This window comes from Oncorhynchus tshawytscha, linkage group LG29 (genome assembly GCF_018296145.1).
Source record: "Oncorhynchus tshawytscha isolate Ot180627B linkage group LG29, Otsh_v2.0, whole genome shotgun sequence".
Lineage (NCBI taxonomy): Eukaryota > Metazoa > Chordata > Actinopteri > Salmoniformes > Salmonidae > Oncorhynchus > Oncorhynchus tshawytscha.
This window is the reverse complement of record NC_056457.1, coordinates 24,349,344-24,375,140: the sequence shown is the minus strand read 5'-3', so window position 1 is coordinate 24,375,140 and position 25,797 is coordinate 24,349,344. Positions and strand designations below refer to the sequence as shown.

Here is a 25,797-nt window from a genome sequence, read left to right as displayed (position 1 = left end):
TCTCTCTCACACAGGCCTACATACACACTAGCATGCGAACACACACATCCTCATACATAAACAAACACATGGTACTACACAGGCTCATACACACTGCATACTCATACATGCAAGAATACATAAACACATTAACACTCTCGCACACAAACACACACAAGCACACACACAAGCAAACACACACACAAGCACACACACACAAGCTGGCCCTGATCCTATCGTTGCAAGGGAATGATTGATGAAGCTTCAGGCTTTAGTGACAGAGCCTAACGACCAAAAACACAGAGTAGCAAACACACTCACACACACTCACACACACACTCGTGTGCACGCACGCAGGGGGAAAGCAGGACAGAGAGAGTGGAAAATATTACGCCGCAACATAATTATATTCCAATGGCACTTTAGTGAAACCATTTTCTTTGGTTGGTGGGCACAGGATTCTAAGCAAAACAGCTGCTAATAGATAGTTGTCCACTATTAATAAACAACTTCCATAAAGTATAAACTAAAACTCTCCACCCAGAACCCTGACCCAAAACCCTGACTCCTGACCTAGAACCCTGACTCCTGACCTAGAACCCTGACTCCTGACCCAGAACCCTGACTCCTGACCCAGAACCCTGACTCCTGACCTAGAACCCTGACTCCTGACCCAAAACCCTGACTCCTGACCCAGAACCCTGACTCCTGACCCAGAACCCTGACTCTTCTGACCCAGAACCCTGACTCCTGACCCAAAACACTGACCCAAAACCCTGACTCCTGACCCAAAACCCTGACCCTGACTCCTGACCCAGAACCCTGACCCCCTTTCCATCTACATGGGCTGGATCACATGAGCTCTGTCTGAACATACTGGAACATGTATTTAGCTCTCACACACACACACACACACACACACACACACACACACACACACACACACACACACACACACACACACACACACACACACACACACACACACACACACACACACACACACACACACACACACACACACACACACACACACACACACAGGGGAAAGAAAGTGACACACACCCCTCTCTCATCTAGGGAACCAACCACCTGTGGGTCCCAATGAGGAGAGCTACGAATCCTCAAAAAACAAACAAGCAAAATTGTAAGACCCACACACACAGACAAAAACATTTTCACTGCAGACTAACAACCACATTCACATGGTTTCACATGATTCATCATGGTTTAAAAACACTCTTCTTCTTCCATGAGTATCTCTCTCCAACATCATCCCTGCCTAAAAGCAGCCTCCTCTCTGGCTCTTGCTCTTCAATATCCATTCATCAGAACAGACTGTATTTGCTTAGCAGATACCATGCCTCAGGGTGACAAGCTGGCCTCAACACCACTTTTTCCATCCATCCATCCAGGGAGAAAGGGCACAGCAAGAGAGAGAGAGAGAGAGAGAGAGAGGGGGAGAAAGGGCACAACAAGAGAGAGAGAGAGAGAGAGAGAGAAAGGGCACAGCAAGAGAGAGAGAGAGGGAGAGAGAGGGGGAGAAAGGGCACAACAAGAGAGAGAGAGAGAGAGAGAGAGAGAGAGGGGGAGAAATGGCACAACAAGAGAGAGAGAGAGAGAGAGAGAGAGAGGGAAAGGGCACAGCAAGAGAGAGAGAGAGAGAGAGAGAGAGGGGGAGAAAGGGCACAACAAGAGAGAGAGAGAGAGAGAGAGAGAGAGAGAGAGAGAGAGAGAGGGGGGGGAAGGGCACAACAAGAGAGAGAGAGAGAGAGAGAGAGAGAGAGGGAGAAAGGGCACAGCAAGAGAGAGGGAGAGAGAGAGAGAGAGAGAGAGAGGGAGAAAGGGCACAGCAAGAGAGAGAGAGAGAGAGAGAGAGAGAGGGCACAGCAAGAGAGAGAGAGAGAGAGAGAGAGGGCACAGCAAGAGAGAGAGAGGAGAAAAGGGCACAGCAAGAGAGAGAGAGAGAGAGAGAGAGAGAGAGGGCACAGCAAGAGAGAGAGAGAGAGAGAGAGAGGGAGAGAAAGCAGAGAGAGAGAGAGACTAATGAAGCCTTCTTCTTTTCTTTCCTGTCCTCTCTCTCTCCTCCTCTGTATCCCAGAGCAGAGGGAGGCTGATGAAGACCAGAGACACACACACAGACAGGTCCTCTGATTTAGGACAGAAGAATAAGAGTCTGTTGCAAATAGCCTGGAGTTAACCTCAGGAAGAAATTAGGGCTAGGAATAGCCAGGAACCTCACAATACTTACGCGCCGATATGATATGTATTTCGATTCTCACGATTCTATATGTATTGCAAACTGTGATTTTATTGTGATTTGATGTCCCAAACATATTGTTCACCATGTCTTCTGCAGACGGACAAGAGAGAGTCACGAGAAAACAAGCTTTAATCAGTCATGGAAATAAAAGTGATGAAAACTAATTGTCTCCCTATTTAAATAGAAGATGGAGAACAAGCTATGAAAGAAAAATACTTTGTTTTGGTGCAGGTACAGTCAACTAGTGTAAAAATAAGACTTGGATATTGTCAAAATGATACATCGTCAATAAAAATATCCTGATAGTAACTATAATTTTTTGCTCCCAGTTCAAAGCTTGGTAAATCTGTCAGTATGTTGGTAAACTCCTGTGTGTATCTTATAAGCTCCAGATGTCTGCGCTCCAGAGGTGTGTTGGGGTCGTTTGTGTATAATAGTTTATTACATACACCCATCTAGTACCGGGTCAGACCCCCCTTTGCTTCCAGAACAGCCTGAATTCTTCGGAGCATGGAAACGTTGCTCAATTGATATCAAGGGAACTAACGTGTGCCAGGAAAACATTCCCCCACCACCACCAGCCTGTACCGTTGACACCAGGCAGGATCCATGTTGCTTACGCCAAATCCTGACTCAGCATGACGCAACAGGAACCAGGATTCGTCGGACAAGGCAATGTTTTTCCACTCCTCAATTGTCCAGTTTTATTGATCTTGTGCCCACTGGAGTCACTTCTTCTTGTTTTTAGTTGAAAGGGGTGGAACCTGGTGTAGTCGACTGCTGTAGTAGCCCACCTGTGACAAGGACCGGCGAGTTGTGAGTTCTGAGATGCCGTTCTGAACACCACTGTTGTACTGCTCCGTTATTTGCCTGTTTGTGGCCCACCTGTTAGCTTGTCCGATTCTTGCCATTCTCCTTCTACCTCTATCATAAACCAGCTGTTTCCACCTGTTTGTGGCCCACCTGTTAGCTTGTCTCGATTCTTGCCATTCTCCTTCTACCTTCTATCATCAAAACCAGCTGTTTCCACCTGTTTGTGGCCCACCTGTTAGCTTGTCCGATTCTTGCCATTCTCCTTCTACCTCTATCATAAACCAGCTGTTTCCACCTGTTTGTGGCCCACCTGTTATCTTGTCCGATTCTTGCCATTCTTGTCCGATTCTTGCCATTCTCCTTCTACCTCTATCATAAACCAGCTGTTTCCACCTGTTTGTGGCCCACCTGTTAGCTTGTCCGATTCTTGCCATTCTCCTTCGACCTCTATCATAAACCAGCTGTTTCCACCTGTTTGTGGCCCACCTGTTAGCTTGTCCGATTCTTGCCATTCTCCTTCTACCTCTCGTCAATAAGCTGTTTTTGCCCACAGGACTGACTGGATGTTTTTTGTTTGTCTCATCATTCTCAATAAACCAGCTGTTTCCACCTGTTTGTGGCCAGCCTGTCTCCTTCGACCTCTATCATAAACCAGCTGTTTCCACCTGTTTGTGGCCAGCCTGTCTCCTTCGACCTCTATCATAAACCAGCTGTTTCCACCTGTTTGTGGCCAGCCTGTCTCCTTCGACCTCTATCATAAACCAGCTGTTTCCACCTGTTTGTGGCCAGCCTGTCTCCTTCGACCTCTATCATAAACCAGCTGTTTTCACCTGTTTGTGGCCAGCCTGTCTCCTTCGACCTCTATCATAAACCAGCTGTTTCCACCTGTTTGTGGCCAGCCTGTCTCCTTCGACCTCTATCATAAACCAGCTGTTTCCACCTGTTTGTGGCCAGCCTGTCTCCTTCGACCTCTATCATAAACCAGCTGTTTTCACCTGTTTGTGGCCAGCCTGTCTCCTTCGACCTCTATCATAAACCAGCTGTTTCCACCTGTTTGTGGCCAGCCTGTCTCCTTCGACCTCTATCATAAACCAGCTGTTTTCGCCCACAGGACTGCCTCTGACTGGGTGATTGTTGTTTGTCACTCCATTCTCGGTGAACCCCAGGAGGCCGGCAGTTTATACTGGAACCGGGGCACCTGGCACCGACGATCATACCACGCTCAAAGTTGATTTGGTCACTCATTTTGCCCATTCTAATGTCCAATCCAACAGTAACTGAATGCCTTTTTGCCTGTCTCCCTGCTCTATATTGCGAGCCACGGCCACGTGACTCACTGTCTGTAGGAGCAAACCATTTTTTGTGAACAGGGTGGTGTACCTAATAAACTGACTTGTGGGTATGGGTCGGGTCGGGTATGTAATATGTGTGTGGAGTGTATGAGTGAGTATAGGTGTATGAGTATGTTGTTTGCTCTTATGTGAGAGATGTAGATGGCAAGCAGTACTTATGAGTCTTGGATGTTGCATCAGTACTATGGGCATATACGTGTATGCAGACCTGCCATCATGCACTCATTTTGTGTACCAAGTACGCAATTCCCTGTCCATGTACACAGGTACGAGATCCGAGTTAAAAGTACGCAGAAAGGAAAAAGGCCTGGTATTTTATATTAAATACATGAAGAAGACAAAAAGTATCCAGTGAGTCAATCTAACAACCCGATTCTCCAGTTGCAACACACAGACATGGACGGAGTTTGTGTCAACGGACATGGAGATGAATACATCATTATTCAACGTAGCTTCCTCGTGTCTGTCCCTCCTGTTTGTTGTGATGCTGAGTTTGCAGACTTTCAGCTGTAAGTTAACACATGGACTCTGTGTGTTGTGGAAAGGTAAACACATTGGTTCAAGCGAACGTTAGCGAACATAAGATGGACATTCAGTGGGCTCTAATGTGTCAGCAGTTCACTCGCATTTGCTAGTGAAAGAAATGAAATGCAAGTATGAAAAATAACTGTTCGCATTTGTGCGAGTGTGAAAAACATTTAATTCTGCGTCCCATTAGTTGTATTTTCCACGTAACATTACGAGGATAACGCAACCTGATAGACTAACTATAATTATGATCCACGTCACAAAAAGCATTACAACAGTATAATCAAAAATAAATATAAACATCTTGGAATTAAATGGAGTTGAGTTTAGAAGACTGCGTGATGAATGAGTGTCCGGTATTAGATTTAGAGGCAATGCTTCTAAAATGCCTTTGTACTACATTTTAGATTTGATCAATTTCAAAAATCTGAAATGATGTATGATCTGCAAATAAATACAACAGACACCTTTACATAGTTTGCAGTCTGTGTCGATGCAATCATTTATTTTAATGTTTGGAATGCTGTCAAGAAAGAAAGTATTCCAACCTTTTATAGACTTGATTTGGTACAATTCTATAATTGCAATCAGACTCACGAACAGCGTGAGCACGAGCATGCAGGGAAAGACAACGCCAATTCTGTGCGTGCTACACCGAGCGAGTTGAATCTCCAATATGCCGCGCGCTTCTGGTACTCTTAAAAAGTTGGACAGGGTTGGCAGGTCTGGTGTGTGTAACGGTATGCTGTGTACTAGTATGAGATGGTGAGAGGTGTATAAGATGGTGAGGGCTGTATGAGATGGTGAGGGCTGTATGAGATGGTGAGGGCTGTATGAGATGGTGAGAGGTGTATAAGATGGTGAGCTGTATGAGATGGTGAGAGGTATATAAGATGGTGAGGGCTGTATGAGATGGTGAGAGGTGTATAAGATGGTGAGGGCTGTATGAGATGGTGAGAGGTGTATAAGATGGTGAGGGCTGTATGAGATGGTGAGAGGTATATAAGATGGTGAGGGCTGTATGAGATGGTGAGAGGTGTATAAGATGGTGAGGGCTGTGGTGATGAGATGGTGAGGGCTGTATGAGATGGTGAGGGCTGTATGAGATGGTGAGAGGTGTATAAGATGGTGAGGGCTGTATGAGATGGTGAGGGCTGTATGAGATGGTGAGAGGTGTGGTATGAGATGGTGAGGGCTGTATGAGATGGTTAGGGCTGTATGAGATGGTTAGGGCTGTATGAGATGGTGAGGGGTGTATGAGATGGGGAGGGGTGTATGAGATGGTGAGAGGTGTATGAGATGGTGAGAGGTGTATTAGATTGTGAGGGGTGTATGAGATGGGGAGAGGTATATGAGATGGTGAGAGGTGTATGAGATGGTGAGAGGTATATGAGATGGTGAGAGGTGTATGAGATGGTGAGAGGTGTATGAGATGGTGAGAGGTGTATGAGATGGTGAGAGGTGTATGAGATGGTGAGAGGTGTATTAGATTGTGAGGGGTGTATGAGATGGGGAGAGGTATATGAGATGGTGAGAGGTGAGAGTTGTATGAGATGGTGAGAGGTGTATGAGATGGTGAGAGATGTGAGAGTTGTATGAGATGGTGAGAGGTGTATGAGATGGTGAGAGGTGTGTGAGATGGTGAGAGGTGTATGAGATGGTGAGAGGTGTGGTGAGATGGTGGTGAGGTGTATTAGATTGTGAGGGGTGTATGAGATGGTGAGAGGTGTATGAGATGGTGAGAGGTGTATTAGATGGTGAGGGGTGTATGAGATGGTGAGAGGTGTATGAGATGGTGAGAGGTGAGATGGTGAGAGGTGTATGAGATGGTGAGAGGTATATGAGATGGTGAGAGGTGTATGAGATGGTGAGAGAGATGTGTATGAGATGGTGGTGAGAGGTATATTAGATGGTGAGGGGTGTATGAGATGGGGAGAGGTATATGAGATGGTGAGAGGTGTATGAGATGGTGAGAGGTGTATGAGATGGTGAGAGGTGTGTGAGATGGTGAGAGGTGTATGAGATGGTGAGAGGTGAGAGTTGTATGAGATGATGAGAGGTGTATGAGATGGTGAGAGGTGTATGAGATGGTGAGAGGTGTATGAGATGGTGAGAGGTATATGAGATGGTGAGAGGTGTATGAGATGGTGAGAGGTGTATGAGATGGTGAGAGGTATATTAGATGGTGAGGGGTGTATGAGATGGGGAGAGGTGTATGAGATGGTGAGAGGTGTATGAGATGGTGAGAGGTGTATGAGATGGTGAGAGGTGTATGAGATGGTGAGAGGTGTATGAGATGGTGAGAGGTGTATGAGATGGTGAGATGAGATGGTGTATGAGATGGTGAGAGGTGTATGAGATGGTGAGAGGTGTATTAGATTGTGAGGGGTGTATGAGATGGGGAGAGGTATATGAGATGGTGAGAGGTGTATGAGATGGTGAGAGGTGTATGAGATGGTGAGAGGTATATTAGATGGTGAGAGGTGTGAGATGGTGAGAGGTGTATGAGATGGTGAGAGGTGAGAGTTGTATGAGATGATGAGAGGTGTATGAGATGGTGAGAGGTGTATGAGATGGTGAGAGGTGTATGAGATGGTGAGGGGTGTATGAGATGGTGAGAGGTGTATGAGATGGTGAGAGGTGTATGAGATGGTGAGAGGTGTATGAGATGGTGAGAGGTGTATGAGATGGTGAGAGGTAATAGGAGTCAGTGGATAAAGCCTCTTTGTGGCGCTGGTGCAGGCAGGCTTCTTGGGTTCCCCGGGCCAAATCAGGGCCCTATTGTTCCCCTGCCTCCCAGGATAAATTAGTTTTGACAAGGCTGCTAATTGGATAAAACCAGGCTGGAGCCTCCTCCCTGAGCACTCAAATTCCATCTGCTTTCTAGCATGGAGAGAGAGGACACAGGATGAGGGGTGGGTTAGGGGTGTTGGGTAGCTAAGCTGTTGAATATGTATCACCCCCCTACTCCTCCTCCTCCTCTCTTCCTCACACCCTCTCTCTCTTCCTATCCACCATTTTACATCCTTTACTACCACCCCATCCAAACATCACAATGGCCCCCCTTTAGATAAACACATGCGGTGTCAAGTGTGAGGATTGCTGGGTTCAACTGCTCCGCTCGGGCCCGCCGGCCCACAATGCCGCACTGCATAGCTGCCATGCGGGAGGCCGGTTGCCCCTAGCGACGCTAACAGGCAGAACGTACCTTAATAGAGTGGAGAGTCATTGTAAAGCAGTGAGCCGGCGCGCGGACAAAGACCCAACGGACCCCCAGAGAGAAAGGGGACAATGACCCCACGGACCCCCAGAGAGAAAGGGGAGACGCTACTCTGAAGGGCCCCGGGAAGAGCTGATGATGGGGCCTGCTCAATGGAAGAGAGGAGAGGAAGAGAGTGTGTGTGTGGGGGGGCAGTTTGAGAGTAATGTGGGGTGTGGGGGGTGGAGGCTCAATGACCAAGAGGATTGAGAGTAGTGTGGAGAGGTGAGTGGGGGAGGGTTCAATGACCAAGAGGATTGAGAGTAGTGTGGTGGGGTGAATGGGGGGTGGGGTGGAGGCTCAATGACCAAGAGGATTGAGAGTAGTGTGGAGAGGTGAGTGGGGGAGGGTTCAATGACCAAGAGGATTGAGAGTAGTGTGGAGAGGTGAGTGGAGGGAGGGTTCAATGACCAAGAGGATTGAGAGTAGTGTGGAGAGGTGAGTGGGGGGTTCAATGACAATGAGGGAAGGGTTCAATGACAATGAGGGAAGAGAGTAGTGACAATGGAGAGGTGTGTGGAGTGGGGTGGGGGAGGGTTCAATGACCAAGAGGATTGAGAGTAGAGTGGAGAGGTGAGTGGGGGGGGTGGGGGGCTCAATGACAAAGATGATTGAGAGTAATGTGGAGAGGTGAGTGAGGGGGTGGGTGGGGTTCAATGACCAAGAGGCTTGAGAGTAGTGTGGAGGGGGGAAGGGGAGGGCTCAATGACCAATAGGCTTGAGAGTAGTGTGGAGAGGGGAGGGGGGGCTTAGATGGGTGAGGTTTGGGGGGTGAAGGGGATGGAGAGGGCTTGACTGAGAAAGCAGAACAGGGTTCAAATTAACGGAGGGGATGCCAACTGGCAGACGAGCAGGAGGACAGAGGGTCTTGTCAAAGAGAGGGTGTGTGAGAGCCTCGTTTGAATGTGTCCAACATATTTTCCCTGCACTCAGTCAATCTGGATGCTGGCCCTTTGGTCAGGCTGGTCAGGCTGAGTGAAGGAGATAAAAGACAACAACCGCTACAGCTCTGCTCTCATTTGACATTTTAGTCATTTAGCAGACGCTCATGTCCAGAGCGACTTACTTAGTAGTGAGTGCATCCATTTTAATTTGTTCCGTTCCCCCGTGCCAATTTAAGATGAATTATCAGGCCCTCCAGGATTCCACAATTCTACGATCACATTTTTTGGTGGCAAAATCAACAACTCCCCGCATAATATGTGTGGGCTTACAAATTTGACCAATCACCACACAATTTCCTCATGAAACATTCAAATCATCGCAATATTATTGCTTAAAACTGACCCATCACCATAGTACAAAAAGAGGGCTCGCAATTTCAACCAATCACCCGACACTAACATCATAATATGGTTCAATCAAGCCACAAGTCAACAAACTTTTTCCCTCATCAGCGCATTTTCTGAACTAATTGGATAAAATCGTTGTATAATGCTGTGCTAAATGTCAGAATTGCAGCAGCAATTTTTGCCGGCAAATATCACAAAAAAATGCCTCTGTGGAATCGTGGAGGGACTGAATTACATTTCCCCAGCCCGTTCCCTCAGCTGTTTACTAAAACAAGGGGCAGTGCTGCCGTTTGTTGTTTTCTGTCCCAGACTATAGCTTTAATAGCCTACACTGTTACCTAAACTATCTGTTAGCTACACTCAGGAGCAACCTGTTAGCTGTACAGGAACCAGTTCATCCCAGGTCCCTATGCTATGGCTAGGTCTATACCTAGCACATACCGTTTCAACACACAGTCCTGGCCCTCTCATTGGCTAGTCCAGTACCTGGGTTCTCTCTGACCTCTGACATTAACAGAATATTCTGGAGGGTTCTCTCAGGGTTCTCATAATGTGACCCAGTGTCCAGTCTGGACCGTGAAGTCATGAGCTTTGCCAAAAGTCAAAAATCTTGTTTTGCCCTAGAAAGCCTATGTGAATTCCAATCGCCAGAATGAGCCAAAACAATTGTGTAGATGCCCAGTTTGGGCTCTAAAATGTGTTTATTATGATCAAGTTCAATCTCCAATGTGAATTCTGTTCGCTTACAAACCAAGATATTTAATTAAACAATGATCAATTCTGACGACTACATTTGTCGTCACACAGGACCACGTGCTGACACAGACCAATCACAGGCCGGCAGGCTACGAGGAGGCTCGCACCCCCATGCACACTTCTTGCCCTTATGGGGGTGTGGTGTGCTCATAGGTTGACTACCTCAGCCAGGATGAAAACGTGCTTCATATTCAAATACTTGCGGCTTCATGCGCCATTTGGAGTCAGAGCTATCACCCTCTCTGGTTTTAATGTCTATGGATGTTGCCGCAACATTCTGGAGAGTTCTGGGTCGCGTTTAATGTGGTAAAACCAACGTTACAGAACATTCAGATAGAACTGTTTTATGTAGAACACACACAAGTCTATGTCATGTAGATTAGGGAATCATGTTAGCTGGTCTTTACAGGGCATTTCTATCAGGCCGCCGTGCCCTCCTGATGGTGGCGCTGGTGAGGTCTGAGTTGGTGAGGTTGGCAGTTGAGCCCGCTCCAGCAGGTGGAACCCAGGAGGCCGTGCCCCGCTCATACCCCTCTCTCTGAGCTGAGTACCCACAATCCCCCTCTCAACATTTCTCTACATCTCCAGACATCAACAGCTCCCATGCTACAGAAATTTCACATCAAAAGCATTGTCTAACAAGGTTGGGATCCCCCCACACTCTTCACAAAGTATTAATGAGCTATTCTCTCCCCCCTCCACCCCATCATTCCATCGATGCTAACGAGCACCAGGCCGTCTCAGGGATTAACGAGGGAGATCAAGCCAGGCCCGGAGGGGGCTCTAATCAATTAGGCACCGCTGCATTTGCATCATTTATATAACGAGGCCAAATGAACCATTGAACACTAATTCTGGTGCTCCGGCAGGGTTCATAATGCCATGGTTAACAAACACAATGTCACGACGGAAGCTGGATGGATGTCTGCCTCTGTGTCCTCCCGGGCCACGGGAACTAGAACCACCTGACTGAGCCCTACCCACGACACAACACCACCCTGGGCATGTGTGTTGCAGCTTGTGTGTTTACAGTTGTGTGTGTTTATGATAATAATGAGCTATAGACTAGAAGTTACTGCTTTCTTCATACCACATGCAACAGCTAAATTGAATACTGTAGTTAACTTCATAAGCATAAAGAGCCTTTAATGAGAGTGTGTGTGTGTGTGTGTGTGTGTGTGTGTGTGTGTGTGTGTGTGTGTGTGTGTGTGTGTGTGTGTGTGTGTGCGCGTGTGTTTTTTTTGCTTCTCTTCAGGGAAGACAGGGCGTTTCTGAGAAGCTTTCACTAAGAGCCAAGAGCCCCAGAGCAAACTCCCTGAGTAATCAAGTAATCAGTCCCATACACCACAGGAAGAAGACACCAAACTAAAACACACACACACACACACACACACACACACACACACACACACACACACGCAAACTAATGCCCAGTATTACACACACACACACACTCACACACACATACATACACATTCTCACATATACACACTCACACGCCAAACTGGCATCGTCACATAGTCAAAGTATACTCACAGAGGCATACAAAAATAAAAATATAGGTTGTAATAAACAAGACCAGTTCAATCCTTCAGAACATACATGGATTATAGCTACAGACACACAAAGACAGATAAACACATAACAACATACATGGATTATAGCTACAGACACAGAAAGACAGATAAACACATAACAACATACATGGATTATAGCTACAGACACACAAAGACAGACAGGGAAAAAATAAAGGGAGGAGTGGAGTGCAAGGGGCCCCTAGCTTCTTTGGCAGCTCATACATCAGAGTGAATGGAACCAATTATAAATCAAGAGACATTTCTCCATATTATTCAGTCAGCCCTGCTCAGCCCAGCCTGACTCCTGTCCTCCATACTGCTCTCTCTAGGGGAGGAAAGGTGGGAAAGAGAGGAGGGAGAGAGATGAATAAAGAAATGAGAAAGAATGGGAAATGAGAGAGAGGGAGAAAGAATGCAGATATAAGAAACAGCCTGGGAAAACGGGGAGGAAATGTAAAATCAGGTATAAAAGAAATAGGAATAGAGCAAATATAGGTATATGGCATAGTGAAAGGAGAGAGATGGCTGAGAAATAGGGGTTATATGTCAATAATAGGTGGCTGAGAGATAGGGGTTATATGTCAATAATAGATAGCTGCAAGATAGGGGTTATATGTCAATAATAGATGGCTGAGAGATAGGGGTTATATGTCACTCATAGATGGCTGAGAGATAGGGGTTATATGTCACTAATAGATGGCTGAGAGATAGGGGTTATATGTCACTAATAGATGGCTGAGAGATAGGGGTTATATGTCACTAATAGATGGCTGAGAGATAGGGGTTATATGTCACTAATAGATGGCTGAGAGATAGGGGTTATATGTCAATAAGACTGTACTAGACTGCTTATTACATAGTAATAAAGATCAGGTTAGTGTGACAAACCCTGTCTGTCTCTGTGTGTCTCTGGCTCTGTGTGTCTCTGGCTCTGTCTCTGTGTCTCTGTGTCTGTCTCTGTGTTTGTGTCTGTCCCTGTGTTTGTCTCTGTCTCTGTGTCTGTCTCTGTGTATCTCTGGCTCTGTGTGTCTCTGTCTCTCTCTCTGTGTCTGTCTCTGTGTTTGTGTCTGTCCCTGTGTTTGTCTCTGGCTCTGTGTCTGTCTCCGTGTCTGTCTCTGTGTATCTCTGGCTCTGTGTGTCTCTGTCTCTCTCTCTGTGTCTGTCTCTGTGTTTGTGTCTGTCTCTGTATCCGTCTCTGTGTTTGTCTCTGTGTCTGTCTCCGTCTCTCTCTCTGTGTCTGTCTCTGTGTCTGTCTCTGTGTTTGTGTCTGTCTCTGTGTCCGTCCCTGTGTTTGTCTCTGTCTCTGTGTTTGTCTCTGTCTCTGTGTTTTTGTCTGTCTCTGTGTCCGTCTCTATGTTTGTCTCTGTCTGTCTCTGTGTCTGTGTCTGTCTCTGTGTCTGTCTCTGTGTCTGTCTCTGTGTTTGTCTCTGTCTCTGTGTCCGTCTCTGTGTCCGTCTCTGTGTCTGTCTCTGTGTCTGTCTCTGTGTCCGTCTCTGTCTCTGTGTTTGTCTCTGTCTCTGTGTTTGTGTCTGTCTCTGTGTCATTCTCTGTGTCTGTGCGTCTGTGTGTGACTGTGTGTGTGTGTGACTGTGTGTGTGTGACTGAGTGAGTTGCCTGTGGCCCTAAATGCCACAGGAACAGCTGGAGAGGACTCATTTCAAAGGGAGCTTTGAGTGTCAGAAACTGGATTACCGGTGTATGTGTGTGTGTGTGTGTGTGTGTGTGCGTGCGTGTGTGTGTGTATGTGCGTGCGTGTGTGTGTGCGTGAGAGAGAGAGAGACTCCCAGACATGTTATAGCAAGGCCAGAGGAGTTCCATGTGTCCTGTCACTCAAACTAAAATTATGTTGTTCCGGACTAAAAGAGAAGCAGGCCAAAGCGCCAGACAGCCAGACAGCCAGACAGACAGACAGACAGACAGACAGACAGGCAGGCAGGCAGGCAGGCAGGCAGGCAGGCAGGCAGGCAGGCAGGCAGGCAGGCAGACAGGCAGACAGACAGACAGACAGACAGACAGACAGACAGACAGACAGACAGACAGACAGACAGACAGACAGACAGACAGACAGACAGACAGACAGACAGACAGACAGACAGACCTGTGCCAATAGCAACAGACACAAACACAGGAAGAATCTGTGGTAATCTGTATTGCTACAGTAACTGTCACAACAGAAAATGATAGCATCTCTAAAATCTAAAACTGACTGTGTTGTTGTTCTCAGACCAGTTCTTTTGATTTATGAGTAAAGCAACAAATATAGACTAGTGGTATTATCCCAGACCAGTGAAAGCCACCAGATCCATCCATCTAGCTAAGATAGGTTTCCACATCTCTGGGAATGATGTGGACTTGTAGTAAAAAGAAATAGACGTGTTTAGCCACCAGCCTATGATGGTAGGATCCAAATCACCTATCTGATCCAAACTGAAATATCAAATCACCTTCCTGAGATGAACCAAAATATCAAATCATCTTCCTGAGTCGAACCGAAATGTCAAATCACCTTCCTGATCCAAACTGAAATATTGTTGTTGAGTGACAAAGTGCATGTCTTTTGAATCAGAGAACAAACTCAATAAGAACGCATCCCAGAATACTACTGGACAGAGAAAAGCAACTCCTAGACACAGAAAATATCAGAAATGGCAATAATAACCAACGAAAAACTACTTTCGGTGTAACAGAAGAGTAAAGGCGTCCGTCCGCATGCTTTCCATCCGAAACAGTTTGGAACAAATGACATTTTGTGATGTTTTGTTTCGTTGTGGTCTTCGGTAAGGGTTTACTCGGCTGTTCGTGGACAAAAAACCTTATCTTCGAGGCAAACCGAAGTTCGCTAGCTCAAAACTATGCCCCTACGTCAGTGATTGGTCAACAGTAGAGATTCTTCAATGAAGTGTTTATTGTCATTCAACGAGAGACTAATTGTTTTCATGCTCATTTTTTTACTTGAGAAATACTGCACTAAACATCTTAGATGTAAAATTGTGTGACTAAGATCTCCTCTGCAAAAATGTGAAAATGAATGAGACATTTTAAGAGAGTATGAGAGCATACATTTGGTTCACCTAGCAGAGTTTGGCTAGGCGCCAGCCGAACCATAGCATGCAGAGGGCTTAAGACATTGGTTGATCCCTCCCTAGGGAGAAGACATTCCAGTGCCTGTCACAGAGTGATGGGTCATTACTCAATCATTACTCTGTCATAACACAGCCATATCAGTCATAACACAGTCATAACACAGTCATATCAGTCATAACACAGTCATATCAGTCATAACACAGTCATAACACAGTCATAACACAGTCATAACAGTCATATCAGTCATAACACAGTCATATCAGTCATATCAGTCATAACACAGTCATTACACAGTCATAACACAGCCATTACTCAGTCATAACACAGTCATAACACAGTCATTATTCAGTCATATCAGTCATAACACAGCCATTACTCAGTCATATCAGTCACAACACAGTCATTACTCAGTCATATCAGTCGTTACTCAGTCATATCAGTCATAACACAGTCACAATTCAGTCATTACACAGTCATTACACAGTCATAACATAGTCATATTAGTCATAACACAGTCATAACACAGTCATATCAGTCATAACACAGTCATTACTAAGTCATTACACAGTCATTACACAGTCATAACACATTGACACAAGATGACGTTGAAGGATGGCTCCAACCAAAATATGTTGATGGCTCTGTGGGGTTATGTTCACACAAACTGTGTGTGTGTGTGTGCGTGTGCGTGTGTGTGTGTGTGTGCGTAAGAGAGAGAGTAAAGGCCAATTTTTCTTGTTTTTCAAGCGAAGGTCTTTTAAGGGAGTATGCGAGCACACTCGTTTGGTTCGGCTAGCCGAATTCGGCTAGGAGCCAGCCAAACTGCAACATGCTGACGCCTTAAGAGACAGAGACAAAGATAGAAAGAGACAGACAGAAACCGAGAGAGGGTGAGAGAGGTTTCAGTCAGAGTGTTGCTGTGCTATCTGGTGCTCCTGTGTGAATGGTCTTTGAGAGGATGCCTGCGTAGCTCTTGGCTCGTTTAACGCTAGCTAATCTTTGTACAAATATCTACTTAGCACACACAGGACTGTTTGTCTACACACACTCTGCTTACTTACCAGTGTCTGGAGTTTATCAATGATCTAACAACACTATGTCAGTCTCTCACACACAAACAGCAGTGTGTGTCAACACACCTAGAGGTCACTGACGCTAAAGGTCACACATGCCTTTATTCAAACATAAGTGTGACTTCTACCTACGTAAAACTAGTCTTCTGATTCAGGGTGGCCAGCTGAGGATGGATACTATGCAGTCAGCAGTACGAAACAACAGTATGTAGGAACGGGCATGTTCCACTTCAATCAACCAGTCCATTTAGAGTTTGTGATAAAACTGTCCTCATTTGGAATGCAGCTTGTGTATTCCATCCCGTTAGGTACAAGCTCCCGTTAGGGTACAAGCTCCCGTTAGGGTACAAGCTCCCGTTAGGATACAAGCTCCCGTTAGGATACAAGCTCCCGTTAGGATACAAGCTCCCGTTAGGATACAAGCTCCTGTTAGGATACAAGCTCCCGTTAGGGTACAAGCTCCCGTTAGGGTACAAGCTCCCGTTAGGCCTACAAGCTCCCGTTAGGATACAAGCTCCCGTTAGGGTACAAGCTCCCGTTAGGGTACAAGCTCCCGTTAGGGTACAAGCTCCCGTTAGGGTACAAGCTCCCGTTAGGATACAAGCTCCCGTTAGGGTACAAGCTCCCGTTAGGGTACAAGCTCCCGTTAGGGTACAAGCTCCCGTTAGGGTACAAGCTCCCGTTAGGATACATGCTCCCGTTAGGATACATGCTCCTGTTAGGGTACAAGCTCCTGTTAGGATACAAGCTCCCGTTTGGATACAAGCTCCCGTTAGGCCTACAAGCTCCCGTTAGGCCTACAAGCTCCCGTTAGGGTACAAGCTCCCGTTAGGCCTACAAGCTCCCGTTAGGCCTACAAGATCCCGTTAGGCCTACAAGCTCCCGTTAGGGTACAAGCTCCCGTTAGGATACAAGCTCCCGTTAGGATACAAGCTCCCGTTAGGATACAAGCTCCCGTTAGGATACAAGCTCCCATTAGGGTACAAGCTCCCGTTAGGCCTACAAGCTCCCGTTAGGCCTACAAGCTCCCGTTAGGCCTACAAGCTCCCGTTAGGGTACAAGCTCCCGTTAGGCCTACAAGCTCCCGTTAGGCCTACAAGCTCCCGTTAGGGTACAAGCTCCCGTTAGGCCTACAAGCTCCCGTTAGGCCTACAAGCTCCCGTTAGGATACAAGCTCCCGTTAGGGTACAAGCTCCCGTTAGGCCTACAAGCTCCCGTTAGGCCTACAAGCTCCCGTTAGGATACAAGCTCCCGTTAGGATACATGCTCCTGTTAGGGTACAAGCTCCCGTTAGGGTACAAGCTCCCGTTAGGATACAAGCTCCCGTTAGGATACAAGCTCCCGTTAGGATACATGCTCCCGTTAGGATACAAGCTCCCGTTAGGATACATGCTCCTGTTAGGTCTACAGAAATAAAGGCCTATAAAAACAACATTTTTTTTTTGCAAATGTCTAAAAAATAAAAACTGAAATAATTTATTTATGTAAGTATTTCAACCCTTTGCTATGAGACTCGAAATTGAGGTCAGGTGCGTCCTGTTTCCATTGATCATCCTTGAGATGTTTCTACAACTTGATTGGAGTCCACCTGTGGTAAATTCAATTGATTGGACATGATTTGGAAAGGCACACATAAGGTCCTACAGTTGACAGTGCATGTCAGAACAAAAACCAAGCCATGAGGCTGAAGGAATTGTCCGTAATACACCGAAACATGATTGTGTCGAGGCACAGATCTGGGGAAAGGTACCAAAATATTTCTGCTGCATTGAAGGTCCCAAAGAACACAGTGGCCTCCATCATTATTAAATGGAAGAAGTTTTGAACCACCAAGACTCTTCCTAGAGCTGGCCGCACGGCCAAATTGAGCAATCGGGGGAGAAGGGCCTTGGTCAGGGAGGTGACCAAGAACCTGATGGTCACTCTGACAGAGCTCCAGAGTTCCTCTGTGGAGAACCTTCCAGAAGGACATCCATCTCTGCAGCACTCCACCAATCAGGCCTTTATAGTAGAGTGGCCAGACGGAAGCCACTCCTCAGTAAAAGGCCCGCTTGGAGTTTGCCAAAAGGCACCTAAAGGACTCTCAGACCATGTGAAACAAGATTATCTGGTCTGATGAAACCAAGATTGAACTCTTTAGCCTAAATGCCAAGCGTTACTTCTGGAGGAAACCTGGTGGTGAAGCATGGTGGTGGCAGCATCATGCTGTGGGTATGTTTTTAAGTGACAGGGACTGGGAGACTAGCCAGGATCAAGGGAAAAATGAACGGAGCAAAGAACAGAGAGGTCTTTAATGAAAACCTGCTCCAGAGCGCCCAGGACCTCAGACTGAAGCGAAGGTTCACCTTCCAACAGGACAACGACCCTAAGCACACAGCCAAGACAACACAGGAGAGGCTTTGAGACAAGTCTCTGAATTTCCTTGAGTGGCCCAGCCAGAGCCCGGACTTGAACCTTATCCAACATCTTTGGAGAGACCTGAAAATAGCTGTGCAGCGACGCTCCCCATCCAACCTGGCAGAGGTTGAGAGGATCTGCAGAGAAGAATGGGAGAAACTCCCCAAATATAGGTGTGCCAAGAAGACTCATGGCTGTAATTGCTGCCAAAAGTGCTTCAACAAAGTACTGAGTAAAGGGTCTGAAAACTTATGTAAATGTGATATTTCAGTTTTTTTTTTTTTTATACATTTGCAAAAAATTCTAAAAACCTGTTTTTGCTTTGTCATTATTGCGTGTAGATTGATTAGGGATAAAAACAACTTCATCCATTTTAGAATAAGGCTGTAACGTAACAAAATGTAGAAAAAGTCAAGGGGTCTGAATACTTTCTGAATGCACTGTATGTACTGTATTATCACTGAGACAGGTCTCAAGGAGTTTTATTCAACACCGCTGAAAGGCCAAAAGCACATAGTTTCAGGTACATCGGTGTAATGTGATCAATTGTTAGGTAGGTGGCAGGGATACAGGAGTGTGAGCAAACATCTACAACTTCTATGTGTCTCGAACTATGCAGACTTTTCACTCCTCCGCTTGCATTTTTTATCTCTGTCCTCCCTTCCCTTTCTCTTCCATGCTTCTCTCTTGCACAGCTATGTTCTCTATTCCCTCCCTCCTTCCTTCCCCTCTCCTCTACCTCCTTTCTCCATCCCTCCCTCTCTCTCCCTCTCTCCCCCTCATCCTGTCTGGAAGAGGCTGTGGAAGGCTATCGAGGTATGCAGGGTCAGGCTTGGGAGGCAGGGCGGCTCGGAGCCCCAGGGGAGGGTACTGGACCCTGGCCACCTGTTGCTCCAGGTGGCCTTCTCTGAGACTGGACACCTAAAACCACCAGGACATGAGAAACCTGACCCTACAACCCCTGCAACACTAAAGCATAATGTGTCAAGTAAACTACACAGCCCTATATGCAAATCTACAGAACAATAGGTTTGATCTGTGGGAAAATGTTCAAATGAGCTTCCAGCAACCAAGCCTTTATAGTTGGCTATGTGTATGATCACCACTACACTAAAACACTAGTATAACCGCCTAATATGGATAGACTCACAGCCTAAAGTAGCTCTCTTTCACAAGCACAGTCCACAGTGCAGGCTATGAGAAACACACAGCATGCCCTACACTGAGATCTGACTTCACTGGGACATGCAGGCGATCCTGAGAGGGGCGTGTTCAAGACAAGAGTGACAAGCTGCACATTCCAGTGTAAAGAGATAATCCTGATTGGAGAACCATCATGCACACACACACACACACACACACACACAGAGAGTTAGGCCCGCAGATAGTAGCCTGCAGGCTGTTATGACTACATGATCGTACCCGCTGTAGCACAGATGAAAGTACACCCTCAGGAGTTATTTTTCTCCTTTTGCCAATTAACATTAAATCCTAAGAAAACAATAAACCTTTCCACAGTTGTAGCCAGAACTTAGACAGAACTCAAAAAGTCCCCCATTGCCAGAACAAGAACTAAAGAACTATCCACCCAGAGTCACAGCCAGGACAAAAATGATCCATGGACTCAGTGCCAATCTATATTCATGGCATCAGAAGCAAAACAACAGCAACCAGAACCTAGCCAGTGTAAGCAACCATGGACCCATATCCAGAACATAGCCAGTACAAGAGCTATCCTGCCCAGAACCAGAACTATCCAAGAAAATACATCCAGACAGGATGAGATCTATCCATTGAGTCATTGTCAAAACAAGAGCTATCCAATGAGTCCTAGCCAAGCCAAGCTATTCATAGACAGAACAAGACATACCTACTGAGAGTGGACCAAAACACCAATGCCAAACACACACCTATTAAGGCAACACAGTACTTCAAGGCCTGATGTTATCTTTCCAGAATAGGCCTATGGCCCAATCCTTGTCTTTAACCCTGTTCTTAATAGTTATCGAATGTTGGGCTGGCATGAAAATGGAACAGTAAAACGTGTGCGTTCATCGGCATATAGCTAAGGCTGCTCAAACTCTGCCACCAAATAAGATCAGAAGACTGAGAAAGGAGAGAAAGCCAATCAGACTGGAATGAATTAGAGAATAGCTTTGACCAGAGACCGCCGAAGGTCAACAACAAACTCTACCACACCAGAGTTACCAAACAAGATGTTCCTTAGATGTCCCTCAGACAGAGGCACAGGAATAAATGCCAAACGTACATGGCCTCTTGGTAAACCAGTTCACTTATTCTGTTCATTCAAGACATCATTCTTCTTGATCTCTTCAAGTAAAGGTATGCAAAGATCACACATTTCACTGCAGTGGGCTACATCAGGGTCACACAGAGAGTTTCTTGGTAGTCTTAAACAAATCTACTTTGAAACAAACACCTCACACACATGGTTATGGGCTGAAACCAAATAATGCATCTGACATGGTACAGGTGTCGAGTTGAAATGTATTACATTTAGAGTGTGCATCCCAATATTACACTTTATATACATCACAGAAGACTGAAATATAACAAAACTCTGTGACATAGAAACACCGGACTTTCTGTTCATTTAAAAAAAAATCCTGTTTATTAATTATGAAATTATGAAAAAGATGAATAATATTCCACCCATAAGGCCACTTGAAGACAATTTGGTCATTTGACTGCAGGAAAGGGTTTTAATAGCGATGGGGGGAAATCAATACAGTTACATACAGTTACATGTATCTTTTAGTTTTGACAATATCCAAGTCTTATTTTTACACTAGTTGACTGTACCTGCACCAAAACAAAGTCTTGTTCTTTCATAGCTTGTTCTCCATCTTCTATTTAAATAGGGAGACAATTAGTTTTCATCACTTTTATTTCCATGACTGATTAAAGCTTGTTTTCTCATGACTCTCTCTTGTCCCTCTGCAGAAGACATGGTGAACAATATGTTTGGGACATCAAATCACAATCAACAACTATAAAATCACAGTATCGAATAGAAATACATATTGAATCATGAGAATCTCAATACATACATTATACAGTACCAGTCAAAGGTTTGGACACACCTACTCAATCTAAGGTTTTACTTTATTTTTACTATTTTCTACATTGTAGAATAATAGTGAAGACATCAAAACTATGAACTAACACATATGGAATAATGTAGTAACCAAAAAAGTGTTAAACAAATCTAAATATATTTTATATTTGAGATTTTTTGACTGGATGACAGCTTTGCACACGCTTGGCATTCTCTCAACCAGCTTCATGAGGTAGTCACCTGGAATGCATTTAAATTAACAGGTGTCCCTTGTTAAAAGTTCATTTGTGAAATGTATTTCCTTCTGAATGAGTTTGTGCCAATCAGTTGTGTTGTGACCAGATAGATTTGGTATACAGAAGATAGCCCTATTTGTTAAAAGACCAAGTCTATATTATGGCAAAAACAGCTCAAATAAGCAAAGAGAAACGACAGTCTATCATTAATTTAAGACATGAAGGTCAGTCAATCTGGAACATTTCAAGAACTTTGAAAGTTTCTTTAAGTGCTGTCGCAAAAACCATCAAGCGCTATGATGAAACTGGCTCTCAGGAGGAACGCCACAGGAAAGGAAGACCCAGAGTTACCTCTACAGCAGAGGATAAGTTCATTAGATTTACCAACCTCAGAAATTGCAGCTCATATAAATGCTTCACAGAGTTCAAGTAACAGACACATCGACGTCAACTGTTCATAGGAGACTGCATGAATCAGGCTTTCATGGTTGAAGAACACCAATAATAAGAAGAGACTTGCATGGGCCAAGAAACAAAAGCAATGGACGTTAGACCAGTGGAAATCTGTTCTTTGGTCTGATGAGTCCAAATTTGAGATTTTTGGTTCCAACTTCCATGTCTTTGTGAGTTGCAGAGTCGGTGAACGGATGATCTCCGTGTGTGTGGTTCCTACCATGAAGCATGGAGGAGGTGTGATGGTGTGGGGGTGCTTTGCTGGTGACATTGTTGGTGATTTATTTAGAATTCAAGGCACACTTAACCAGCATGGCTACCACAGCATTCTGCAGCGATACGCCATCCCATCTGGCTTGTGCATAGTGGGACTATCATTTGTTTTTCAACGGGACAACACACCTTCAGGCTGTGTAAGGGCTATTTGACCAAGAAGGAAAGTGATGGAGTGCTGCATCAAATGACCTGGCCTCCACAATCACCCGGCCTCAACCCAATTGAGATTGTTTGGGATGAGTTAGACTGCAGAGTGAAGGAAAAGCAGCCAACAAGTGCTCAGTATATGTGAGAACTCCCACATCAGTAGGTGTGTCCAAACTTTTGAGTGGTACTGTATTTACAAAAGTATGTGGAAACCCCTTCAAATTAATAGATTCGGCTTTTTCAGCCACACCTATGTATAAAATCGAGCACACAGCCATGCAATCTCCATAGACAAACATTGGCAGTAGAATGGCTTACTGAAGAGCTTAGTGACTTTTAACATGGCACTGTCCCACATTTCCAACAAGTCAGTTCATCAAATTTCTGCCCCGCTAGAGCTGCCCTGGTCAACAGTAAATGCTGTTATTGGGAAGTGGAAACGTCTAGGAGCAACAATGGTTCAGCCCCAAAGTGGCAGGCCACACAAGCTCACAGAACACGAGTGCTGAAGTGTGTAACACGTAACAAATCGTCTGTCCTCGGTTGCAACACTCACTACCGAGTTCCAAACAGCCTCTGGAAGCAATGTCAGGCTGTTATAGCAGCAAAGGTGGGGGGGGACCAACTCCATATTAATGCCCATGATCTTGGAATAAGATGTTCGATGAGCAGGTGTCCACATACTTTTGGTCATGTAGTGTATCATATCGGCACCAAAGTATCATGATAATATGGTATCATGAGATCCCTGGCAATTTCAAGCCCTCGTTTTTAATCCATCTGACATCATGGATTGAGCTGAAACAATCTCTCCAGCTGTCAGGATACCTTGTCGGTTTAACTGAGGTCTATTTTCTATGCGAGGCAGTTGGGCTAATTGTATTCTAAATAGAGCAGTGACTATCTCACCCATTCGCGGATTCGCCAAGAGCTCATTAGCCCATTGGATTAGAAAAAAATATTTTGTCATTGAAATTATTCCTCAGCAAAGGGATGATATGAGACTCATTGAGAGACGCCCTTGACAGCTCACAGCTAAAAGACATTCAGGCATTCCACCGCATTGATGGTTCAGAAGAGTTGTCCAGCTGTCCATTTATTGTAATTAGGTTATTCTTGCACAGTGTACGTTTGGTTTAGTGATGAGGGGAGTGGGTTATTTTTAAAAGCACACAATTAGTGGTGTCAAAGCTGTGCGTCATGAGATAAAATCCAATCTGTTTCGGTTGACATTGAGGCAGGCTAATAAATAAGATGTAGGCATGAAACCAACGATTTGGGGAGGGAATTTGGCAGCGCTTTGCCATGTCTGTTTTCTGTTATACTCTCCTCTATAGGAACGACTACGGACTGAGGCCTGCAAAAATCTACACACTGTTGGTCTTAAAATGTCAATGTTTTTACCAAAAGATAATATACATTTTAGTCATGAGAATAATACAAAATGCATTCAGACACAAAGATCTAACGTTTGAGAAACTAATTTGGCAAAAAAAGACGCAATTCTGAAAGCTGAAGGCAGAAATGGTCAAAAGCTACTACCCCATCACTCAATGCGTCCCAAAACTATCTTCTACAACCATCATACAATCACATTTTCAAATGAGTACTTTTTATGACCATTTCGTTCCATATTCCCAATATTAAGCGCGCAGTCTTTGCTTCTATTGATTTGCCCTGAACGGTAGTTGAATCAAATAGAACGTGGAAACAAAACAATTGTTACACACAAAGTTGGCGAGGTATCCGCATCCCGATTACAACATGAAAAACACTGAACATACAAGGTTTATGTTATCACACATCCGTGTCTAAAATATGTTTCCCTGAGTGAATCCGTTATTACATAAATAAAAGCATATTGTTAACTTGTAACGCATGTGTCATTACTTCGCGTAGTACCGCAAGACAGGGATCATTAGTAAAGAAAAACTTACCAAAACGTGCTATAGTTGGTATTTACTCCTCGGACAACAATCTACCTCTTTCTCAGCTTTTTACTTCAGTAAAATCCGGGGGAAAAAAACACTTTTCCTTTTTCTTTACTGCTTTAGTAATTTACTGCGATGCCACCGACATTTTCTTAGGCTCCCCAAGTTCTCACATTGAATGGCCGTTTTTGGATGACTGAGCTCTCAAACAATTCTCCCCTTTGCGACGCCTTTTCGGGTCCACCCACTTCCCAAGAAGGGGGAGGGATCTGAACAATAGGGGCTCGCTCCCAAATCACAAAGTTTGGTAAAGCCCTCTAGTTTCCCCCAAGAAACACACTCTATTGTCAGGCCCAGTGGTTCTCACCGCAGTGCGTAATGATGAAATGTGTTGTTATAATGAATGTATGTACCTGTGCATAAAATAGTTTCATAGGAACAGTATAAGACAAACAAAAAAAGTCCCACAAGTTCTACATGGTGGGGGGAGAAAACAATGCCCCTCCCCCTCATCCCCTACACTGGTGTGTTGCTCCAGTTTGTATTGAGCCCGTCCATTGAAGCCCGCATGCCTCTATCTCTCTCTAGCGCAGCTGTCAGGAGATGGAGGCAGTAAGAGGCATCGCAATACTCTTTCTCTCTCTCATACTACAGTGATCACAGAAAATAACCCATGCACATGCCTCGCAAATTCTACTTCACTTCAATCAGTGCCATTTGAAATGAGGGCACCAAACTGTCCACTTAATTAATAAAGGACTATCGACTAAGATTACAGGGGTTTGACAGGGTCCAGTTGGTGGGGGGTTGTAGAGCTGAATGGAGGAGATCCCACCATGCACCTGAGCGGTTGTTCCAACACAGTGGGGTGTTATTTGCATACAAAGCCTTGCCGGTTTGTGACACCTGTTGTTCTTGTTCAAGGTGAAAGTGTATGAAGTGTGTGTGGTGCTTGGGGTAGCTGGGTTGTTGTGTGTGTGTGTGTTATTGCCAGTGTGCAGTTGGTCCTGTCTGTTCTTTATGCACCCCCCTCCTGCTAGTTCATATCCACATGTTATTGGTATGCATGGGACTGATGATATTATTGACATGTTGGTGAAATAATCACGTTCATTCGTCAGTTTGACTAAAACTAAACAGTGTCCATTATCAGACATGCTCACTCACAAAGTAAGGATACTCTCTCCCTGTCCTGTGTACACAGACACACACACACACAGACACACACACACACGCACATATTTTGGAGAGTCATCATCAGTATTTGAGGGTGTTTTCCCAAAGCTTTGGTGTGGGTGTGGT

General features: G+C 45.2%; 1 protein-coding gene across 1 annotated transcript in view; it reads right to left on the bottom strand.

The window, feature by feature from the left end:
- LOC112252982 (brother of CDO) overlaps positions 1-24,704 on the bottom strand; it is a 50,064-nt gene extending 25,360 nt beyond the window's left edge. The window contains exon 1 of the mRNA XM_042308766.1: positions 24,502-24,704. The gene's annotated coding sequence lies outside the window, so the exon portion shown is untranslated. The remainder of the gene's footprint in view (positions 1-24,501) is intronic.
- Positions 24,705-25,797: the final 1,093 nt, after the last annotated feature.